At 48.9% G+C, this 14,525-nt stretch overlaps 1 pseudogene; it reads right to left on the bottom strand.

The window, feature by feature from the left end:
- Nucleotides 1-4,254: 4,254 nt before the first annotated feature.
- Nucleotides 4,255-14,525, bottom strand: part of LOC107109182 — a 27,067-nt pseudogene continuing 16,796 nt past the window's right edge.

Genomic DNA, 14,525 nt, shown 5'->3' with positions numbered 1-14,525 from the left:
GAGTTAGACTGGAAGAGAACCTGAAGTAGTGAGTTTGACAGGGGAGGGGCAAACGCTAAAAAGGACCTTCTTTGTGCAACTGCATTCTCAGCCTTTCTGAACCTCACCAGAACCAGCTACGGGAAAGTTTCATCCTTGCAGGGATTCTCTGAGGAACATTAAAGTCAGATCTGTGCCTCGGGCTCTTGCTGAAAACACTGAGCATTGATGGGGTTCCTACCGGGGGGCGGGGGGGGGGTGATGATGCCTCCTCATTGCTAAAGAAGAGATCAAGCGGATCCTTCGACCAGCAGAGCTCAGTGCCCGCCCTTCTTCACTTACCTGTGGGCTCTTCTTGAGGATCTCAACATGGCTAAAGCTTTCTCCACAGTCTGAGCATTTGTAACATTTCGTCTCGGTTAAGGACAGGTTTCTGTGTATGGTCTGTGGTTCTCTTTTAGGTGTGAAACGGGAGAAAAGGCTCTTTTCAGGGGCTAAGCAGTTATGTGGTTTCTGCCCTGTGTGGGTTCCTCAATGAAGCTGAGGATGGCCACTCTTAACTGAATCTCTTCCCATGCACTGGGTCTCACACCAGACCTGCACGCTTCAGATGGCAGCGCCTTCCGTCATGGTGCCCGGGGTCCCCGAGGAGTCTCCATGGTCTCAGACCGGGGAGGGGAGGGGTCTTCTCTCACCCATGTCCTCCTCCCCCTCAACCAATGTGTTGCCATCTTGGCTCTCTTTTGCTCTGTCATCCCCGGCCTCCTGACAGAGCTCCCCTCTTACCCCTCCCTGATTTCCTTTCTGCACCGCCCTTCCTCTGATCTTGTATTGGCTCCTGCTCCTGTCCTTCACGGCCATTCCCTTGGAGCCCACAGGACCCCACCCTCAGCATGGTGCTTGCTCACCTGGACCAGGTGGCCCCCGGAGCCCAGCAGGTTGGAGTTCTTAAACCCTGCACTTCCACCTTCTCTACTGGACCCTGCGGGACCCAGCTGGACAACATAGCCTGGGGAGAGCCTTTCTGAGACAAAGGGGCATGCCCAACCACCAGGCCTGGCATCTCATAAGAACATAAGAGACGCCAATGTTGGATCAGGCCACTGGCCCCTCCAGTCCAATACTGTGTCGCACAGTGGCCAGAAATACGAGGTGCTGTCAGGAGGTCCACTAGTGGGGCCAGGACATCAGAAGCCCTCCCACTGTTGACCCCCCCAACCACCAAGAATACAGAGCATCCCTTGCCCCAGAGCCCCTATCTATACCTTGTAGCTAAGAGCCACCGATGGACCTCTACTCCATATGCTTATCTAATTCCCTTTTGAAGCCGTCCATGCTTGTAGCTGCCACCACTTCCTGTGGCAGTGAATTCCAAGTGTTAATCACTCATTGGGTGAAGAAGGACTTCCTTTTATCCGTTCTAACCCGACCGCTCAGCAATTTCATTGAGTACCCACGAGTTCTTGTATTGTGAGAAAGGGAGAAAAGTACCTCTTTCTCTACTTGCTCTATCCCATGCATAATCTTATAAACCTCGATCATGTCACCCTTCAGTCGTGGTTTCTCCAAGCTAAAGAGCCCTAAGCGCTTTAACCTTTCCTCATAGGGAAAGTGTTCCTACCCTTTTATCATTCGAGTTGCCCTTTTCTGCACTTTTTCCAAAGCTATAATATCCTTTTTAAGGTGTGGTGACCAGAACTGCACACAGTATTCCAAATGAGGTCTCACCATTGATTTATATAGGGGCATTATTATATTGGCTGATCTGTTTTCAATACCCTTCCTAATAATCCCCAGCATAGCATTGGCCTTCTTTATTGCAGTCACACACTGTCTCAACATTTTCAGTGAGTTATCCACTACAACTCCAAGATCTCTCTCTTGATCAGTCTCTGCCAGTTCAGACCCCATCAATGTGTATTTATATTTAGGATTTTTAGCTCCAATGTGCATCACCTTGCACTTGGCCACATTGAACCCCATTTGCCATGTTGACGCCCACTCGCCCATCCTTGACAGATCCCCTTGGAGTGCCTCACAATCCTCACTGGTTTTCACCACCCTGAACAACTTTGTATCATCCGCAAATTTAGCCACTTCACTGCTTACTCCCATCTCCAAATCATTAATGAACAAGTTAAAAAGCAGTGGACCAAGTACTGATCCCTGCGGTACCCCACTGCTTACCACCCTCCACTGAGAAAATTGCCCACCTACACTCACTCTCTGTTTTCTATGAACTAGCCAGTTTTTGATCCATAAAAGGACTTGTCCTTCTATCCCATGATTTTTGAGCTTACTTAGGAGCCTTTGATGAGGAACTTTATCAAAAGCTTTCTGGAAGTCAAGGTAAATAATATCTATTGGATCCCCCTTGTCCACATGTTTGTTCACCCCCTCAAAGAACACTAACAGGTTAGTGAGACAAGATCTTCCCTTACAGAAACCGTGCTGAGTCTGCCTCAATAGGTTTTGTTCATCTATGTGCCTACTAATTCTTTCCTTAATAATGGTTTCCACCAATTTACCCGGTATCGACGTCAGACTGACTGGCCTGTAATTTCCCGGATCTCCTCTGGAACCCTTTTTAAAGATGGGAGTGACATTAGCTACCTTCCAATCCTCAGGAATGGAGGCAGATTTTAAGGAAAGATTACATATCTTTGTCAGGAGATCTACAAGTTCACATTTGAGTTCTTTCAGAACTCTCGGATGTATGCCATCTGGGCCTGGTGATTTTTCAGTTTTTAAGTTGTCTATCAGTTTTAGGACCTCCTCTCTCATCACCTCAATCTGACTCAGGTCTTCCAACACCCCTCCTGAAATCAGTGGTTCTGGAGTGGGCAAGCACTTCTCATCTTCCACAGTGAAGACGGAGGCAAAAAATGCATTTAGCTTCTCAGCCATTTCCCTATCATCCTTCAATACTCCTTTTACCCCTTGGTCGTCCAAGGGCCCCACTGCCTCCCTGGCTGGTTTCCTGTTTCTAATGTATTTGAAGAAAGTTTTATTGTTGGTTTTTACGTTTTTTGCTATATGCTCCTCATATTCCCTTTTTGCCTGCCTGACCTCAGACTTGCATTTTATTTGCCATAGCCTGTGTTCCGTTTTATCAGCCTCACTGTGACTAGCTTTCCACTGCTTAAAGGAATTCTTTTTACTTTTTACAGCCTCCATTACTCTGTTTGTTAACCATGCAGGCTTTTTCCTATACCTGTTTGTGCCTTTCCTAACCTGCGGAATATATATTTTTTGAGCTTCTAGGATCGTAGTTTTAAATAGATCCCAAGCTTCCCCAATTGTTTTGACCCTTTCTACTTTTCCTTTCAGTTTCCTCCCCACGTGTCCCCTCATATCAGAGAAATTACCCCTTTTAAAGTTAAAAATGGTTGTGTGAGTCTTTTTGGCCAATTCTCTATTTGTACAAATGATGAACTCAACAACATTATGATCACTGTTTCCAAGCGGTGCAATCACTTTTACATCTCTCACCAGGTCTTGAGTGTTACTTAGGACCAAATCAAGGATCGCCTCTCCCCTGGTAGGTTCCGTGACCATCTGCTCCATAGCACAGTCATTTAGAGTGTCTAGAAACTCAATCTCTTTTTCCCGACTAGAACACATATTGACCCAATCAATGTGTGGGTAGTTAAAATCACCTATTATTACACAGTGTTTTTGTCTAGTTGCTATCTTTAAGGCATTCATCATTTTATAATCCTCCTCTATCTTTTGATCTGGTGGGCGATAACAAACTCCCAGTGTTAAGTTTCCTTTTGGCCCCCCTATTTCAACCCATAGAACTTCCAGAAGCGAATCCAATTCACTTAGCCTCTCAATCTTTCTAGACTTTATACCCTCTCTGACATACAGAGCTACCCCACCTCCAACCCTTCCCCCCCTATCCTTCCGATATAATATATAACCGGGAATCACTGTGTCCCACTGATTTTCCTCATCCCACCAAGTTTCAGAAATACCCACAATGTCTATTTTTCCCTCCGACACCAAGCACTCCAACTCCCCGATTTTACCTCGGACACTTCTAGCATTTGTATAGAAACAGCTGTAATTTCCCTTACAAGTTAAGCCTGCATCCTTCCTCTTGCTATCTCGAGTCGTTGTCCGGCAGTCCATGTCACCAGCCATGGCCTCTGTGGACAATTTCAATCCACCTCCCTGTAGAAAAGCAACCGGCTTTCCACACTCTGAGCATTCAAAAGGTTTCTCCCCTGTGTGGGTTCTCTGATGCTGTTTAAGATAACCACTCCAACTGAATCTCTTTCCACACTCTGAGCATTCAAAAGGTTTCTCCCCTGTGTGGGTTCTCTGATGCTGTTTAAGATAATTTCTGATACTGAATCTCTTTCCACACTCTGAGCATTCAAAAGGTTTCTCCCCTGTGTGGGTTCTCTGATGCTGTTTAAGATAATTTCTGATACTGAATCTCTTTCCACACTCTGAGCATTCAAAAGGTTTCTCCCCTGTGTGGGTTCTCTGATGCTGTTTAAGATAATTTCTGATACTGAATCTCTTTCCACACTCTGAGCATTCAAAAGGTTTCTCCCCTGTGTGGGTTCTCTGATGCTGTTTAAGATAATTTCTGATACTGAATCTCTTTCCACACTCTGAGCATTCAAAAGGTTTCTCCCCTGTGTGGGTTCTCTGATGCTGTTTAAGATAATTTCTGATACTGAATCTCTTTCCACACTCTGAGCATTCAAAAGGTTTCTCCCCTGTGTGGGTTCTCTGATGCTGTTTAAGATAATTTCTGATACTGAATCTCTTTCCACACTCTGAGCATTCAAAAGGTTTCTCCCCTGTGTGGGTTCTCTGATGCTGTTTAAGATAATTTCTGATACTGAATCTCTTTCCACACTCTGAGCATTCAAAAGGTTTCTCCCCTGTGTGGGTTCTCTGATGCTGTTTAAGATAATTTCTGATACTGAATCTCTTTCCACACTCTGAGCATTCAAAAGGTTTCTCCCCTGTGTGGGTTCTTTGATGCACCTGAAGATTGGCACTCTGACTGAATCTCTTCCCACATTCCGAGCATTCCAAAGGTTTCTCCCCTATTTGGGCTCTCTGATGCTTTTGAAGAGAGCCACTGCAAATGAATCTCTTTCCGCAATCTGAGCATTCAAAACGTTTCTCACCTGTGTGAGTTCTTTGAAGAGTGCTACTGCGACTGAATCTCTTCCCACATTCCGAGCATTCAAAAGGTTTCACCCCTGTATGGGTTCTTTGATGCTGTTGAAGATGGCAACTCATACTGAATCTCTTCCCACATTCCGAGCATTCAAAAGGTTTCACCCCTGTATGGGTTCTTTGATGCTGTTGAAGATGGCAACTCTGACTGAAGCTCTGCCCACATTCCGAGCATTCAAAAGGTTTCACCCCTGTATGGGTTCTTTGATGCTGTTGAAGATGGCAACTCATACTGAATCTCTTCCCACATTCCGAGCATTCAAAAGGTTTCACCCCTGTATGGGTTCTTTGATGCTGTTGAAGATGGCCACTCATACTGAATCTCTTTCCACACTCTGAGCACTCAAAAGGTTTCTCCCCTGTGTGGGTTCTTTGATGCAGCTGAAGTTTGTCACTCCGACTGAATCTCTTTCCGCACTCTGAGCACTCAAAAGGTTTCTCCCCTGTGTGGGTTCTCTGATGACATTGAAGACTGCCACTCCGACTGAATGTCTTTCCACACACTGAGCATTCAAAAGGTTTCTCTCCTGTGTGGGTTCTCTGATGCGTTCGAAGAGCACCACTCTGACTGAATCTCTTTCCGCACTCTGAGCACTCAAAAGGTTTCTCCCCTGTGTGGGTTCTCTGATGACGTTGAAGACTGCCACTCCGACTGAATGTCTTTCCACACACTGAGCATTCAAAAGGTTTCTCTCCTGTGTGGGTTCTCTGATGCGTTCGAAGAGCACCACTCTGACTGAATCTCTTTCCACACTCTGAGCATTCAAAAGGTTTCTCCCCTGTGTGGGTTGTTTGATGTCGTTGGAGATGGCCAGTCCGGCTGAATCTCTTTCCATGCTCTGAACATTTGAGTGGATTCTCCCCTGTGTGGGTTCTTCGGTGCTTCCGAAGAGTGCCACTTTCACTGAAGCTCTTTTCACACTCTGAGTATTCAAAAGGTTTTTCGCCTCTATGTATTCTTTGGTACACAAGAAACTGTGATCTATTTCTGAAGTATTCTCCCCTTATAATATATTTCCTTGCCTTCATTATCCTTTGCTTTGCAAAATGTACATTACGCTGTCTGGCATCTCTCTTATCAATCATATAGCTGCCTTTCTTTCTCTCACATCTCCCTCGATTCCTGATATTTTCTTTCAAGTCTTCATTTTTAGCTCTATCTGGCATTTGCTGATGAAGTTCCTCACCCTCCTCATTCCTCTGATCATCCTCTGCTGGAATAAATAGAGAAATCCTGTTAGCATCTGGAAGGGCTGGTAAGGTCCAAAGGCGTATTATGTGACTGCTTTTGGAAAGGACTGACAGTCCTTTGGCCTCATCCAGCTTGGCCGATTTTAAAAACCCCCCCCCCCACCTTTCTTCAAAATACGTAATATTTACGGATACCTCAACCACCACCCCAAGAGCCACAGCTGAGCTCTTGCCCAAAAGGAGTTTCTGAGACTCCTGATTTCAGGCCCCCAGAAGCTCTCCCTCCCTTACCCAGAGGGCTACATGATTGTACCAAACCAAATGTTGCTCAGAATACAATCAGAAATCCCCCCATGGCCATTCCTTGCCTGCTCCCTTGACACAACCGTGAAGGATACTCACTCTCAGCCAGCTTATATGTGAAGGAAATATGCTCTTGGGATCCTCTCGAGGAACTCTCCAGCCTTTCTTTGAATGCAAGGCCATTTTCTGTCTGCACCACAGTCTCTCTTATACTTCTGGCTTCTTTCACAGGGAGAGAGAGAGAGAGAGATAAAGTGATCATTCTTATATGGGGAAGGAAAGAAATTCAAAGTAGAAATTATTCTCGAAGGATGGAACGATCATGGAGATCAAAGCCCATCATCCCAACCAGTATAAAGGGAGTGGATCTGTGAGGCAAAGCCCCCCCAGTTCCCCCAAGGGGTTAAGGTGATTATTAAGTGGCCTGGTCTGACTTGCAGGTGTTCCTGATTTGAGTCTCCCTGCAGCTAACATCCTTATCTTTTTCAAAGCCAGACTCCAGAATGTATTCATTGGTTAATTGTGAGAACCTGTATCCAGTCATGTAACCCCTTCCAGAGTCTTTCTGAGTAGGTGATGGCCACAACTCTGGCTTCGGTTGCCACTGGGCAAGTACACACACATGAACAACACAGGAAACTGCCTTCTACTGAATCGGACTCTTGGTCCATTGAAGTCAATCTTGTTTACTCAGTCTGGCAGCGACTATCCAGGGACTTGGGCAGAGAAAGGTCTTCCACATCACCTCCTACCTGGTCCTTTTAATTGGGTGTCCCAGGGATCAAACCTGGGACCTTCTGCATGCTCAGCAGATGCTGTGCCAGTGAGCCACAGCACCTCCCCAAGTAGCGGGACAGGCCTTGAAACTCTGAATAGCTATCCAATATTTTGATTCATGCCTCCTCATAAGGGCAGCAATTTGCGTCTTTGGCACCTAGGAAAGATCCTTACCCAGAGAGGCCACATTCTCATAGTTCTCCCGCATGACTTCCCTGTACAGAGCTCTTTGTCCCGGATCCAGCAGGGCCCACTCTGCCACGGTGAAGTACACGGCCACCTCTTCAAAGGAAAAGGGGCCCTGAAAGAAGAAGCAGATACCCTCGTCAAGAGATCATGCCAGGCAGAGATGGTACACGGGAAGGGAGTAGTCCGGGAAGGTATCAGATGAAAGTTTTGGGATGGGTAAAGGGAGCGGTGTTCAGAGGATCTCTCACCCGGACACCTTCCAGAAACCGCAGGAGCAAAAGCCCCCCCCCCGGGAAAGGAGGAGGGACCCCCCCCGGCTCATCTCTCGAGGGGGGGAAGAGGGGGGTGGAAATGACATCACAGGACACGTCACCATCACCTTTGGCCCAGACGAGACTTGAGCTCACCTGGAGAACAGAGGGGTTCTATGCTCCCTCTAAGCTGTGAAGTCCTAGGAGCAAAAATTCTACTTTGTGAGCTATTGGTATTAAAGTTGTAAGCGAGCCATTCGACGACTGCATACGTTAGTTTGCTCTGGAGCCGTCCTTCTTGAGCCAAGGCAAAAATGCCTGTTCCTGAGACAAAGGAGGGAGGGAGTTTGCTTGCTTTGCCCCTGCTTCACACACAACCTTCCCAGAGTTGCAAAATCCTGCCTTCTTTACACTCAACAAACTGTTAAACACTTTTTTCTAAATTCTGGGAGAGGCAGAAGAGAAGCACCAGGTACCTATGAGCCTCAGGGGTTATAAATGCTGCCAACGTATTTCAGACTCCTGTGAGACCTGTGTCTGGCCGGGGGGGGGCCCTCTCCCACATGTTTTTTTCTTAGCCTTAGTTGCTACCCTGGAGTTATTGCTCCCCCCACAGGGAGAAACAGACAGGCAGCTATTTCCCCTCTCGTCGCCAGAGGCAAATACTGGCTCCAGGGATGAATATTGCCCCCCCCCCAGGAACCGGATTTCAGAGCTCTGCTCTCTATTCACCAGGTTGAATAGCTCTGACGAGGTTTGTCTACCTTTTCTCTTTTGAGCCAACTTGAGTTCCTCTTATGAAGGAGCAAGATTGCGGCGACGGACACAGCAGACACGGAGCTGCGGCTCCAGTAAACTTGTAAAAAAACCTTGTAAAACACCTCTGGCACTTCGCTTTTGCCCTCTCCTGCCCCGCAAGCAGCCTGTCATGCTTCAAAGGGCTGCGGAGAGACTGAAACTTCACGGAAGGGATAAATACCTTTTGGTCTCAGCACGGTCTCTGGAGCTGCACCCCGGCAACTGGGACTGGCCTAGCCAGTTGGAGAGTAGCAGACGAGGCCATGTCCTCGCCAGAGGAGGGCAGCGGCAGTGGACACGGCGGTTTCTGGAGCTGCACCTCAGACCAGCCTAGCTGAGTGGCGGACGACGGGTGAGGCCTCAGCCTCGTGGGAGGAGCGCGCCGGGGGCAGTGGTGGGGGACACGGCAATGAGCCAGTGCTGGACTCGCTCCCTGGAAACCTGCTCCCCAGACGCAATCGATTGTGGGGGGGGGGCGAGAGAATGTGGCAACGCGCATCACAGGAGGACTGCGGTGGCCACCTATGAGTGAGCTGTGGGCCCGGGAGTGCAGCGAGGGAGACTGGGGGGAAGGGGTTGCTCCCCCGAGGATCGCCTGGCGGCACTCGGCACCCGCGGACTGCGAGTGGCGCGTCCGTTCTGGTCGCAGACCCTCTTGTAGTGGCACCTGTGACGGACATCGAAACAGCTACCTTGGCCCCTTGGGGAGTAGATGGGAGGATGGAGGACGGAGGAGGGGAGTGTCTGGATGCGAAGACCAACCTAGAACCCAATAAAACAGCTGGGCAGACTCAACATCAGAGTATCTGGGAGCCTCCTGTGAAAGTTACCGACGGGGCTGGAGAAGAACATCGGACTATAGCGAGCAGGCAAATTTTAACAACACGAGAGTTCTGTTAACCATAGGGAATTTTATACTTAATTAAGCACAGCGGGGCAATTGATTGATTTTTGGTTGTCTATTGGGGGTAGGAATTAAGTCTGGGTATGATTAAACTGAATGATTTGGGGTCTAAATTATACAGTAGAGAATGAAGAAATGATTAAATCAATTGATTAGAGGGGGGGAGTAAATTAATTAATTAAGTAATAACTGTGATTGGCTATCCTAATGTGGGAATTGATTAGCCCATAACGTAACTGCATGCTCATGAGGATTTGGGCCTTTATATAAAAATGTTCGAAAGCAAGAAATTGCAAGTAGATAAATAGGTACCACTTCAGTGGGAAGGTAACAGCGTTCCGTGCACCTTGGTGTTTAGTCATGCCAGCCACATGACCACAGAAACGTCTTCGGACAGCGCTGGCTTGTAGGCTTTGAAACGGAGATGAGCACCGCAACCCTAGAGTCGGATTCGACTGGCTTTCGAGCAAGGGAACCTTTACCTTTATAAAAATGTACTGGCTCAGAAAGAGGGAGGGACTACTATTTAAATGCTGGCTAGCTGGGGGGTGGGCAGTTAGTTAAGGGGATTACTTGTTAGGATAGATTAGGTTTTAAGGTTAACAGCACTACAAGATTTCCGTGAACTGTGAGAAGGAGCACCGCGCTCTGATATACCATCTATCTAATTGACCAGTAATCTGAGGCTCAGGGTAGCGAAGATCATCAGTAGCTAGAAATGATGGGCCAGGGTATACCAGTGCTCCTGGGGAGGGGAAAGTATAGCGGTGGGACCAGGCAGAAATGGAAGGGAAGGGGGCTGCGTCCCATCCCAAAGGAGGCAGGCAGCTGAGAGGGAACATTGTTTGGGAGTGCTCCTGGATGCCTCATTAATAATGGAGACCCAGGTAGCAGCCGCTGCCAAGGCAGCCTTTTACCATCTTCGGCTGGTTAGGCAGTTGGTTCCCTTCCTCGAACGCAATGATCTGACTGCAGTGATCCATGCTATGGTCACCTCGAGGTTTGACTACTGCAATGCTCTCTACATGGGGCTACCCTTGGTGCAACTCCGGAAGCTGCAGCTGGGGCAGAATGCGGCGGCCAGGCTGCTGATGGGCCTCCCCAGGTGGGAGCACATCCAGCCTGTGCTTAAGACTCTGCACTGGCTGCCAATAGCATTCCGGATTCGCTTCAAGGTGCTGGTTTTGACCTTTAAAGCCCTTTATGGTCAGGGACCGGCCCACCTGAGGGACCGCCTTTCCCCGCATGTCCCCCAGAGAGCACTGCGATCAGGATCCCAAAACCGCCTGGACCTCCCTGGCCCAAAGGAAGTCAGGTTGATGGCAACCAGGACGAGGGCTTTCTCGTTTGTAGCTCCGTCCTATTTGAACGAGCTTCCTGCCGAGATCAGGGCCCTGTAGGACTTGTCACAGTTCCGCAGGGCCGTGAAAACAGAACTTTTTAGGCAAGCGTTCCACTAGGAGCGACGTCTTACCAGCAGCGCCCGGTGTGGACTCCGATCCAACACGACCGAGCGCGGTGGCACCGCTGAATGTGTCCCTAAACTGCACATTATTTTGATTGCCATCAAAGGAATGTTTTAAATTGACTTGTCTGTGTTTTAAAATGATGTATGTTATTTTATCACTGTAAAATATATACTGTTATCAGTTTCTATAAGCCGCCCTGAGCCCGCCTGGCGGGGAGGGCGGGGTAAAAGTGAAATATAAATAAATAATAAATAAATAAATATTATGGAAGGAAGGTGAGCTGTGATTATATCAAAAAATGGAATTGCCCTCTATGAATTTCTCTAATCTCCTTTGAGAGGCATCACAGTTAGTGGACATTGAGTGCTGCAAATTAACTCCGCATACTGTGAAGAAGTATTTAATTTCTTTCCTAAACTGAACTCTCTACCCATCAAATTCACTGGGTGCCCTAATCTAGGCATGGCGAGTCCTTACCACAGGAGAGGGCATCCTGGGCACGCTCCACGGCCTGCGCCCCCTGCCCTTGCTCCGAGGAAGCTCCTTCCGCCTCAGGGAACGTCGCTTCTTTCTTCACGGATGGTGCCCACAACTGAAACAGCAGGGAGGGAGAGGGGTAAGAGGTGGAATGGAAAAGAGGCCAAGGAATGGATCCTGCCCCACTCCCAGACTCTGCACCCTTCCTTCAGCACACCGGGTTATCTGGAGGGATCAGGAATTCTCTGATAGAAGAGGCTGCTGAAGGAGGCTGTTAAATCTCCCATTTGGATTATTCAGACTTGGACAAATATCTCTCAGGGAAAATTGAAGGTAAGGCCAACTATCGTTGCTTCAACTTGACATACCTGGAAGGAACCCCCCTCCCCTGTCCTGCCTGCCTCTTCTCCTCTGCCTGACTCAGGAGGAAGCCTTCGGCCAGGGCCACCGCCTGGGAACTGGTCTCCGGCCCACATCCTCTGACCCAGCCCTGCATTTCCTGGGGCAGGAGAGTCAGGAACTGCTCCAGGATCACCAGGTCCACGATCTGCTTCTTGGTGTGCCTCTCCGGCTTCAGCCAGTGGCTGCAAAGTCCATGGAGCTGGCTGCAAACCTCTCGGGGCCCATCAGCCTCACGGTAGCGGAACTGCCGGAAGCGTCGGCAATCTACGTCTGAGGTTGCAGCGAGCTGAGAATGGATCTCTGGCCCTGGCCTTTCCCAGGATTCAACACCACTCCCAGCCTTGGTGGATTGGGGACCTTTCCTCGCTGTCTTGCCAGTTCCAGGTCCTTCTGGGTCCTGCTCTTCCATCTCCTTCCCCTTCTCTTGGGTCACCTCTGACTGTGTAAAGATGCCTTCAGTCACTTGGCTATGAAGAGAGGCGTCTCCCTGGGGGGAAGGAGAGACACAAACAGTAACATGGAAAACAAAAAATAACTGAGACACACCACTGAATATCACGAACCTTCATATGCTCAGGAGACACACGAGAATTGCCCTGGTGGATCAGCACAAAAGGGCTTCTTGTGGTTTGTAGACCAGGCTTAATATCCTTTTTCTATATAGCAAACAAAGCTATTTGAGATATGCCCCCTTCGTTCTTTGGGAAATTTAAGTGTCTCTGTTTGCTCTCTAAGAATGTCAACAAGCTCAGCCGCTCCTTGCATTGGCTCAGTCTGTCCTCGGGGCTGATTCTTAAGGGAAACCCCAAAAGGACAAGAGGGACGGGTGAGCCCTTGACCATCGTAGGCATCTCTTCGACAGGCCTGAAGCGTTAGGCAAGGGCTCTGTCTGAGCACCCACCCGAGGGGAAGGGGCAGGAATGTGTCCCTGCAAAGAAGAAGCAGCTGAGATCGGGCAAGAAAGGAAGACTGGCTGAGATCAAGGATGCGGAGGGGCAGAAACGCTCCCCCTGGGCACCTGACATGGGGTAGGGGGCTTGCTACTCTACGGGAATCCCTCTGGCTTCCAGCCTTGGTCAGCTTCACAGAATCATAGAGCTGGAAGAGACCTCCAGGGTCATCTGGTCCAATCTCCTGCACTACGCAGGAAATTCACAAAGACCTCCCCCTCCACACCCGCAGTGACTGCTGTTCCATGCCCGGAAGATGACCAAAAACCCTCCAGGATCCCTGGCCAAACCGGTGTGGAGAAAAATTGCTTCCTGACCCCAAAGTGGCAATCGGCATTTTCCTGGGAGTGTAAGAAAGGGCCACCAAGAGAACTAAGTACTGGTGCAGCCGTTCCTGCCCTGCCTCTCACGATCTGCCTGAGTTCACAGAATCAGCATTGCTGTCAGATGGCCATCTAGCCTCTGCTTGAAAACCTCCAAAGGAGGAGATTCCACCACCTTCGCTCTGTCAAGAAGTTCTTCCTAATGAAAGCTAGGAGTACCAAGACACCAGAAGCCTCCACCAGGGCTTTCCCCTTCTTCCAAGGGGAACCAACCCAAATAAACAGTATCCCTTGGAACTTCTTTCCCCTTGAAGAAGCAGGGCGGAGGTAACGTATCTTGCGTCCAGAGAAGAATCACAGTTTTCAAGAACCACAAGGGTAAGAAAGAAGTCTAATAAAGGGCCAATCATCGTTTTCTCCTAGCCCCATATTCAAACTCACCCTGACAGAAGGGCCGTTTTCCAGAGTCCAGCCTCTTTGGGGAACCAGCCTAAAACTAGTCCTTGACCAACTCTGGATGTGCGTCAGGAGATAGGCCCACCCAAGTGCTTGTCAAGTCCTGGACGCAGTCACTCCCACAACACCCTTGCAGCAGCAAGATTTGTTTATTGAGAGGTAGAGAGATTCCAAGCATAGACAGGTTCTGTGTCGGGACTGACACCCAGGTGCCAGGACCGACCCTATACTACAAGCAAGACATTCCCCCTAGGCCAGACTATCCAATCAATATTCTCACTCAGCCCGCCAAGGACCCAAACCTGCTCCTACAGCTGCCCCCAGCACCTGCAACTAACGGTTACATTATCTCCACCAGGGGTGGCCAAACTGCAGCTTCGGAGCCGCATGCGGCTCTTTCACAAAGTCTAATTTAATGTTAATAAAAAGCAAATTTGCATATTTTCCAAAACGTGTGTGTAATATTGGTTCATGTCTTGCGGCTCTCAAACATCTGACATTTATTCAGTGTGGCTCTTATATTAAGGAAGTGTGGTCACTCCCCTTCTAGACGAGGTTGTGGCGGATGCTGAGACAATATGTTTCCCAGGATCTCGCAGCTTGCTCCAAGCCGGCGCTATTCCAGCGTAGCCAGGCATTCACACACACACACATCCAAGCCTGCCCAGGAGAGAAACAGACAAAAGAACTTTGATCCTTTTGTGCAAATTGGGGGAGGGGAAGGGAACGGAAATATGTGCAGCGCTCCCTTTCTTATCAAACCCAAAGGCTGGGAAAGGAGATCGAAGGGGGGGGGAGAGAGATTTGACACCCCCCTCCCGACCCACAGCCCCCCTCCCGACCCACAG

The sequence above is a fragment of the Gekko japonicus genome, unplaced genomic scaffold, assembly GCF_001447785.1.
Source record: "Gekko japonicus isolate JY-2015 unplaced genomic scaffold, Gekko_japonicus_V1.1 scaffold5940, whole genome shotgun sequence".
NCBI classification, from domain to species: Eukaryota; Metazoa; Chordata; class Lepidosauria; order Squamata; family Gekkonidae; genus Gekko; species Gekko japonicus.
The sequence above is the reverse complement of the archived record's forward strand: the minus strand, read 5'-3'. Positions and strand labels throughout refer to the sequence as shown.